A 10,557-nucleotide genomic window follows, 5' to 3' on the forward strand; every position below is an offset into this window, starting at 1 on the left:
GGAGGTTAAGGGTGCTGTCCGTAGGATGCGCAGGGGAAGAGCGACCGGACCTGACGAGATCCCTGGGGAATTTTGGAAGAGCGCGAGCTCGGCAGGTTTGGAGTGGCTTACTAGGTTGTTTAATGTCATCTTTAAGACGGCAACGATGCCCGAAGAATGGAGGTCGAGCGTAATGATCCCTCTATACAAAAACAAGGGGGATGTCCAGAGTTGCGAAAACTATAGAGGTATCAAGCTACTAAGCCATACTATGAAAGTGTGGGAAAGAGTGGTGGAGATGAAGGTGAGGAGAGGCGTGTCTATTTCAGAGAACCAGTTCGGATTTATGCCGGGACGCTCAACTACAGAAGCCATTCATCTTGTGAGGAGACTGGTGGAGCAGTATAGGGAGAGGAAGAGGGACTTGCATATGGTATTCATCGACCTAGAAAAGGCTTACGATAAAGTTCCAAGAGAAATCCTATGGAGATGTTTGGAGGCTAAAGGTGTACCTGTAGCATACATTAGGGTGATCAAGGACATGTATGAGGAAGCCAAAACTAGAGTAAGGACAGTAGGAGGGGACTCAGAGCACTTTCCAGTTGTGATGGGGTTGCATCAAGGATCAGCTCTTAGTCCGTTTTTATTTGCCTTGGTGATGGATAGATTGACGCGACAAATTCAAGGTGAGGTGCCATGGTGTATGCTTTTCGCGGACGACATAGTCCTGATCGATGAGACTCGTAGTGGAGTTAACGCTAAGCTGGAGGATTGGAGACATACCTTGGAGTCTAAAGGATTTAAGCTAAGTAGGACCAAGACAGAGTACTTAGAGTGTAAGTTCAGTGAGACACCCCAGGAGGTTGGCGTGGAAGTTAGGCTTGGTGCTCAGGCCATCCAAAAGAAAAGTAGTTTCAAGTACCTTGGGTCTATCATGCAAGGCAGCGGGGAGATTGACGATGATGTCACACATCGTATTGGGGTAGGGTGGATGAAATGGAGGCTAGCTTCAGGAGTGCTATGTGACAAGAAGGTGCCACCACAACTGAAGGGCAAGTTCTACAGAGTGGTGGTTAGACCGGCTATGTTGTATGGGGCGGAGTGTTGGCCAGTTAAGATCTCTCACGTTCAAAAGATGAAAGTTGCCGAGATGAGAATGTTGAGATGGATGTGTGGGCACACTAGGAGCGACAGGATTAGAAATGAGGCTATTCGGGATAAGGTGGGAGTGGCCTCGGTGGAAGACAAGATGCGGGAAATGCGATTGAGATGGTTTGGGCATGTGAAGAGGAGAGACATAGATGCCCCAGTGCGGAGGTGTGAGAGGTTAGCCATGGATGGTTTCAGAAGAGGTAGGGGTAGGCCAAAGAAATATTGGGGAGAGGTGATTAGACAGGACATGACGCAGTTACAGCTTACCGAGGACATGACCTTAGATAGGAAGGTGTGGAGGACCCACATTAGGGTAGAAGGCTAGTATATAAGTCTCGTTATCTTTCCTTATTAGTAGGCGCATTAGCGCATTATAATTTCTTGTGCTTTGATTTATGTTATTATTTGCTACTTTCTGTACTTTGATTACTCTATTTTATCTGTGCCGCTTTCGTGATTTGCATTTCCATATCGCTTTGAATTCCTTGATTATCCTGTTTTACTGTGTCGCTTGCATTATTTCATTGCAATATCGTTTTAAATCTTTTAACCTTATCTGACCCCCTTTTTATGCTTCTATTGAGCCGAGGGTCTCTCGGAAACAGCCATCCTACCTTGGTAGGAGTAAGGTCTGCGTACATTATACCCTCCCCAGACCCCAAGATGTGGGATTTCACTGGGCTGTTGTTGTTGTTGTTGTTATTTGTTTTGTATACTTGAAGAGCTTTATTTTTGGACTTTCCAGATATTACATCAACTACAAATTAATGAAGAAAAAAGTTAAGCAGTATGGTAACCAAATCAAAGCTGGAGCACTAGATCGTCGAACTGTTCTTAAGGATTTCTCACGGATGCTGGACAATCAGGTAAGAATTTGAGGGTTGTGCACTAGCAAGTAGCATCTCTTATATGCATATCAGCCAAATCTGGTTAGGGTTGGTTTGTTGATCTTTACTGAAAGAGATTTTTCTAACTTTTGATACTATGAGAGCAAGTTATGAGGCTCGCCGATAAATTTGTTATTATTTAAACAAATGTCATGATGTTTGAAGTGGCATGTATTCCTACTTCAACTGAAAGAGGTACACTAGCTGCAAGTACTTTTAGGTGACTGAAAAAAAGCATCCCGTCTCCCATCGTCAATGGCAGTCTTCAGGAATTAGCCTGACTTTTTATTCATGTAGTGTTTGGTTAAAAGGATGCTTCTTCCTTATAGGGAACTCTGTCACACTGTCGGATCTAAGTTTTTACTTAAGCAGGAAAAGTGAAAGCGTCATATGTAATTTTCTTCACAACTCTTGCAGATTGAAAGAATTGTTCTGTTTATGTTGGAACAACAAGGAGTGCTGGCAAGCAGGATATCTGAACTTAATAAACAGCAAGACTCTCTTCAACAACAGCCTGATATATCCAAAGTAGCTGAGTTGCGAGAAGCTTATAGAGATGTGGGACGTGATCTTCTGAAGCTTCTCTTTTTCGTTGAAATAAATGCCATTGGATTGCGGAAGATCCTCAAGAAATTTGACAAACGTTTTGGGTATAGATTCACTGATTATTATGTCAAAACCCGGGCTAATCATCCTTATTCCCAACTTCAGCAAGTTTTCAAGCATGTGGTAATATGCTGAACTCAACTAGCTACTGTCTTTTTTCCATCTTCTTCTACTAGTAATAACATGACTGCTGCAGGTCTATAGCATCAATTAATACTGCGATTACTAGGTTTACTTTTTCTAGTTGGCATTTTAATGAGAAGAACTAAAAGAAGAGTATGACCTAATGCAATATTGATTATTCAGACCTAATGCAATATTGATTATTCAATATTCGTGATGAGAAAATGTGAATTTCCTTCAGAAATTTGATAGATTTGTCAAAGAGCAAAATCTCGCTGACAAATGACGATATGTCAACCGGGCGGCACTGACCATGAATGTGATTACAATTTGCAGGGACTAGGGGCAGTTGTTGGAGCAATATCTCGTAATCTTGCAGATCTTCAGGACCGTCAAGGAAGCTACTTGTCTATTTATGATCAGCCTTCTCTTCCACTCCAGGTTTTTCTTCACATCCTTTAATCTTTTCGTATTGTACTGATAGAATAAAACCTACAGTTCTTGGTATTAAATAATTTTGACTTCCTCTACTGTATTCTTATATGGCTTTAATTTTTTTTTTGCAGGATTCTGTTGTTGACTCAATGAGAGCAGCTGTTGATAGATTAAGTCATTCAACAAACTTCCTTAACTTTTTGGCCCAACATGCACTTATCATGCAAGAAGAGTTTCCAACTCCTGTTGAGGAACAAGTTGATGATCAGAGATACCATTTTATGTCACTTCTCTTGAACCTGGCCAATACCTTCCTTTATATGGTCAATACATATATTATTGTTCCAACAGCAGATGATTATTCTATGAGCCTTGGTGCTGCTGCAACAGTTTGTGGTATTGTGATCGGAGCTATGGCTGTTGCACAGATCTTTTCCTCTGTGTACTTCAGCGCTTGGTCAAACAGGTCGTATTTCAGACCTCTGGTATTTAGCAGTATAATTCTCTTTGTGGGGAATGTCATGTATGCATTGGCTTATGATCTCCATTCAATACCAGTTCTCCTTCTTGGTCGAGTATTTTGCGGGTAGGCCTCCCCCTCTCTCTCTCTCTCCCCAAATGTCTACATCTATGCATGTGTTGCGCGCACATGGGATCCTGTGATGAATATTTTAGATTTTTCTTTGCTATATGTTAGGGGTGATGTTAGGGTGTGTAGGAAAGAATTTAACATCTTGACAGATAATCTTTAGTGATATCAAAGATGAGAATTGTGCTGAATTGATTTTGGAGAGTGATCTCAGGACTTTGGAGAAATTTTTCTGTGTGACTTTTTAACAACTCGACATAATATACTTTAGTTGCAGCAAGCTAGGATAATCCTCAGTTGATTCTTGTTTATTGTTGGAAGTAAAGCATTTCTTTGGGACCAGGTAAACTAACCACTTCAGTCTGGAGTACGATATATGAGTGAAGAAGTCAAATGATATGATATTAGTGAAGTCAGTAAACAATGTGCTTGCTCATCTTTATACTACATTCTCATTTCATTCCTACCTCAGTTTTTGGGAGGTCGATTGTGATGTTGAAATGATTACTTGCGCCGGAATATTATGTTGACAGGAAGGTGCTTTCCCATTATTTTCTTGAATTTGCAGTTTGGGTTCTGCCAGAGCAGTGAACCGCCGTTACATCAGTGATTGTGTGCCCCTTAAAATCCGTATGCAGGCTTCAGCGGGATTTGTCAGTGCTAGCGCTCTTGGGATGGCATGTGGTCCTGCACTTGCTGGGTTACTCCAAACTAATTTTAAGATTTACAAGTTTACCTTCAATCAAGATACTTTGCCTGGTTGGCTCATGGCTTTTGCATGGTTAATCTATTTGATCTGGTTGTGGATCTCATTCAGAGAACCTGCTAATGAGATTGAAGTGAACAATGGTCCTCAAGAACCTGCTAATAATGGTATGTTGAACTTTTTGTTGCATGGTATTGGTATGATGTTGTAACTTGTAGTCTTTTGTTCCAAAATTTCATAGCATAATCAGCGCATGTCCACGTCATGGTATGTATGACCCGTTTATAGTGCTTCTCCAACTTCAGTTTTAAAGCCCCAAGGCAGGAAACGTGATATATTTCGCAGAAGAGCAAGTATTAGTAAGCATAATAAAAAAGCCTTCCTCGTCATTAATATTTTTGCTCGCGGCAATGGTGACCTCTCAGAGAAATTCTTAATGGAGCCTCTTAAGAACGCTTTTAGTGTATATCAAAAGGCGCACCACTGTATAATTCTATTGTATAATAGATGACTCGGATTGGAAGTGAAGAAGCTCCATTTAGCTATTATATTTCTACCATCGTATAAAAATGTTAAACTAATTCTTGGAGTATGTGAATGAAGTTGGTTTTATATATTATAGATGATTTACAGTTTATTCTTTGTGCAAGCATAATTTAGACTAGCCAGAGAAAAAAAGTTCTTCATACAAAATGGAAGAGCAGGAGTGCTTATTCAAATACAGTCTGATGTTAACCTTTTTTTGTACCAGTAGAAAATGATGCCCTTGAAAAGGGCGTTGCACAACCATTGCTCTTAAAAGTGGAGGACAATCAACAAGATGATGAGAATGACCAAGAATATGATGAGAGTGAAGAAGCTCCTGAGGAGTCTCGCCAGCCAGCCAACTCTTTAGCTGATGCATACAGATTACTTACGCCTTCTGTGAAGGTAAGTTTCCCACTGTGAATAAAGTCTATTGAGAAAAAGATTGGGTCAGTGATATTACAGTCAGTTATATTGCCTGCGTTCATGCTTAATGGCTATTTGTCTCTTGGGAGCCCAACCATTGGTTTGTGTTATCCACAACGTGCTCCCTTATGTTGCTTGTGCTTTGAAATTCTTCAAGTTTTGTGAAGATTGTGATAATGATGTCAAAGAAAGAATGAGGACAGCTATGCAGGACATGAACTGTAGTTTATCATAACATACCTATAATACTGGTGGAGGTTAACGATGGTGATTTGCGTATTGAAAGCTGTGCACGGTGTAGAACATAAGCTTGTCTTGGTAGAAATGAAACACAACTGGTAAGGATAGGTGTTTTGGTATTCTAGTAATGGCCATTGCCAGAGCTCTGGAAGTAGTTAAGCATCTGTTGGCATTGGTGATCTAACAGGCCAGAGATTCTACTACTATTATCTGAATATGCATCTACATTTCCACTTTGCATTAAACACATGCTGCTACCAAGCAGTTTCTTTTAATGGGCACTCGTGTTATGGGGGTATGTGCACAGTATAAGGCAAAGTACGTAAATATATATATATGCTTTCTGGTGCTGCTGAGCTGAGGTAAAAATGTGGAAGTGCACAGAACTGTATGTTTAATTGGGCAGTGCCTTCTCATCATAGCCAAGAGAGAAATGAGCAAAGAAAGGGATTAGAAAATGAGAAGGATGGATCAGAAAAGGATTAGAAAATGAGAAGGATAGATCACTCTTTGTATGCATATGGAAAAAAGAAGCATCATATAGTTTGATTATGCTTTAAGTAAGATTTTAAATTTAAATGAATGGTGACAGGACTCTTTCATCTTTCCAGGTTCAATTATTAATCTACTTCATGCTGAAATATGCTATGGAGATTTTACTTTCAGAATCCAGTGTCGTCACGACATATTACTTTGGCTGGTCAACGAGCACTGTGGCAATTTTTCTTGCATGTCTTGGTCTTACAGTTCTTCCAATAAATGTTGTTGTTGGGAGCTACATAAGTAACATGTTTGAGGACAGGTAATCTCTTTTGCAAAACAACATGCTTTGGATGCTTACTTTCTAAACAGGAGGCTGGGTTTTCCAAAGTTTCCTGGATATAAAATTTTGATGATGACATTGACCTATATTATAATGAGAATGGAGTAACTTTCCTTTTACTTGCATAAGAAAGCTGCTAGTCAGTAGTATTTACTCTATCAGAAGGATTCTTAAGTGCAATAGTTTCTTTTTTGGGCCTTCAAGTTTACTAGTGCATTGAACTCCTTGCTCGTATGCTCAATGCGCAGATATGTCAATATGTAATTACATGAAAGCAGAATAACTTATTCAAGGTCATTCATGTTGAGTATTTGCTATGAGAATATGATAGGTTTCTTCTCTTTGCAGGCAAATTTTGTTGGCATCTGAAATTATTGTTTTTCTTGGTATACTTGGGAGCTTTCATGTTGTAATCCCATATTCTGTGCCACAATATGTCATCTCCGGGCTCATAATGTTTGTAGCTGCTGAAGTATTAGAAGGTAAGACCCCTCTGTCCCTTTTTTGTCTCAAATTAAGAAACATATTTGTTGTCGACCTACCTATCAATATGATAAAGCAAAATAATATGCTGCAATAGTGACTGTTGCATGCATGGTACCTCTGCTAATTTAGCATTATATGAGGGTGCCAAGCCGGTATCTGAAATGTCTGTTCTGTGGTTCGAATATGGGAGTGATATGTATTACCAAATTTATAGACATGTGAAGCATGATCTGGGTCAATATTTTCAGATCAATTATGAAGGGTATGTTACATCTGAGTGGCTAGTGAAACCGAATTACAGTGGTGTCATAAAATTCTAGTTTCTCTCAATAATTCTATCTGTAGGTCTCTTTTCCGCTTCTGTTTATAATGAACTACTAATTCAAAGATGTTGTCTTTAAACTCGTTTGATATACTTGTCTGCATATCACAAACTAAAGTTTTTGATTTCAGAAACTAGGTTTAGTGGTATACAGCTGCATATCTCGGATAAGCGGATCTGTTACTGAGTGACATATGGCTGTTTATATTTGCTTACTCCTTAAAAGAATGGAATCCTAGAGAACTGATTTTTAAGGTCTCATTACGACCTAAAGGACACTTTTAAAGTAGGTTAAAACCTCATTTTTTATAATAGAAACAGGATTTTGAATCTAAGTATTGACGTGCAGATACTGATTGATGGAAAAAAGACGAGTTGGACTTTTCACTACTAATTCCTTTCACTGCTAAATGTAGCTTTCACTGCTGAATGTAGCTTTCTTAACCAGTCTTGAATTTGGATAAACTGAACTCTTTAGCATGATGAACTTGGAACAATTCAATCTTGATGATGATCGATGTTTTTCTTTTTGGGTAATGTTTTACATTGCTTAAATTCTAAATCTCTCTATTGATTTGGCTGACATTATCAGGTGTAAATTTATCACTCCTCTCTCGAGTCATGTCATCCAGACTTTCTCGTGGAACCTACAACGGGGGTCTCTTGTCAACAGAAGCTGGCACAATTGCTCGGGTGATTGCAGATGTAACTATCACCCTTGCTGGATATTTGGGGCAGAGTAAGCTCTTGAATGTCACACTCCTTCCTTCACTTCTGATTTGTCTAGGTTCCATTATCGCGACCTGTTCCACCTACAATACTCTTTACTGAGCGCCTTTTGGATTTTTAAAATGTTCTCAACCATGGTAGCATTATCACCCCTCAATTCTTTTCCACCTCCCTTTCTAGGTTATTAAGTAATTGAGTTGTTCTTGCTTAGGTACTTTCGTTTTGCTCCATGTGTAATATTGCTGTAAATTTTTGGTTAATAATTAGTTCATTGATTTCTTTGCTTCAACTAGGTTCTTTATTATTCAATGTCTGCTGTTAGAGACTGCTACTCTGACCTATAAGTAGCTGCTCTGCCTCTGTTACCATCTACGCAACTAAAATATTGAACCTCACTTGTTAATTCACGTGGGTATTGATGGGGACTATGTACAGTCTCACCTCTATGTAATGGCACCCGCATATAACAGCACCTCTCTATAGCACCTCTCTATAACAGCTAAGATTTTTCAGAATCGATTTTTTATGTTATATTTTACTTCTCTATAACAGCATTTCACCTATAACAGCAACAACCAACTTTATAGCAGTACGCTCTTTGTAAAATTATCCCCCATATAATAGCTATCTTCTTTTTTTAGTAATATGATAATTAACCATCTTTATAAAAATAGAATATCTATGATTATCAATAATAAGAGCGGAAATTTTGACCAAATATTTGATCATTTAATACACTATTTATGACAAAAAATATCATATGAATATATATATTTTCATCATTAAACGATTTGTGATTAAGTTTAGAAATTGACAATTAAAAATGAAAATTAGATTTTATGCATCTTTTTTGCCTATAACAACGAAGTATTATTTAAATGGTAATGCTGTTATAGGTATATAACAGTCATTCTCTATAACAACTGAAAAATTTCGGACCCAATCATGCTGTTATAGGGAGGTTTGAATGTACTTAGCATAAGTTATTGTATGTAACGAATTTACTTGTATTCGGTGTTTACATCAAATCAATAAGTGCAAGATAAGCGGTTTTATTTACTCGTGTACCACTTAATTATAGTCAAAGTATGTTTTTTATCACTTAAATTATGATCACTAAATGGTTAAATTGTTTGATTTGGTTGTAAACACTGGTGCAGATGAGTGTTTATGATATTTATTACGGAAACTGAACTTTGGGAAATAGTTTATCCATACCCTTCGTTATACTTTAGGGCCAATTATACCCTTACCGTTATACTATGGGGTCAATTATATCCTTATGTCTAACAGCTGCCACGTGGCATCATCCTAGCCCTTCAAAATTATTTTCCCCTCAAATAATTTTTTACCCACTAAAATAATTCAACCCGACCCGAATTATTATTTTTTTTCCAGCCAAAGTGATACGGACCCAACCCATTACCCCTGGGCTGGAAAAAAAAATCGGGTCGGGTTGGGTTATTTTAGTGGGTAAAAAATTATTGAGGGAAAATAATTTTAAAGGGCTGGGATGATGCCACGTGGCAGCTGTTAGACATAAGGGTATAATTGACCTCATAGTATAACGGTAAGGGTATAATTGATCCTAAAGTATAACGAAGGGTATGAATAAACTATTTCCCAAAGTTCAGGGGTAATTTTAGCCCTTTTCCGTATTTATTATGTATGGTGTGGTCCAGCAAATCATGGTACAAATCAGAGTACTGTGGTTTGAACCACCGATTAGTTTGTTGTGTAACCTTCCGTAATGACACTACTATTTGATGAGTCAATTTTACAGTTGTCACTGTCTTTTTTTTGTGGTTATACAAATCGTGAGTATAAAATCTTTTACTTAGTGTTGGTTGTTTTAAGTTACTTCCTCCCGTTTTACCCTTATGTGTAGTGAAAAGATTAAAACATTATTTCCTTCCATTTTACCTTAATGACATGATCTTATAGTTCAAAAGTATTTATAATATATTTTAGATTCTACTAAACCACCGTCAGTTATACTTAAATTCATCATAAAAGTAGTTGTTTGGTTCTAAAACTTCGCACTTTGTCATTCTTTTAGAAAGAAAAGATAACGGGAGGAGGTTTGTGGGTGGGTGTGTGCGTGGGGGGAGGGGATAATTTTCCACCGCCATTGTTGCTCATGATAAGAAGTTGCAATTACGTGCCACCTCCACATGAATTAATTTCCACGGCCAATCTGCCAACTAATTGTGTCATTAATTTTGTGGAAAATTTTTGAACTGTCTTCGCACAAAGTGACAATATTATTAGCTAAGAAAAGCATCACCAAATTAGTATGACGATCTTGGCCTTGAAAACTAGAAGTAAAAACACTCGAGTCCGGAGCCAAAATAGCATATTTTTACAGCAATTACACCAAAATAGGCTGTCTTTTTTTTTTTATACCCAAATGGGTATTTCGTTGATCATTCAACGAAATACCCCAGTTACTGTTCATAGCAGCAACTCTTTTTTTTTTTTTTTTTTGCTATTTCGTGGATTGTTCCACGAAATAGCTTTTTTTTAATT

Source organism: Lycium barbarum, chromosome 4 (assembly GCF_019175385.1).
Source record: "Lycium barbarum isolate Lr01 chromosome 4, ASM1917538v2, whole genome shotgun sequence".
Lineage (NCBI taxonomy): Eukaryota > Viridiplantae > Streptophyta > Magnoliopsida > Solanales > Solanaceae > Lycium > Lycium barbarum.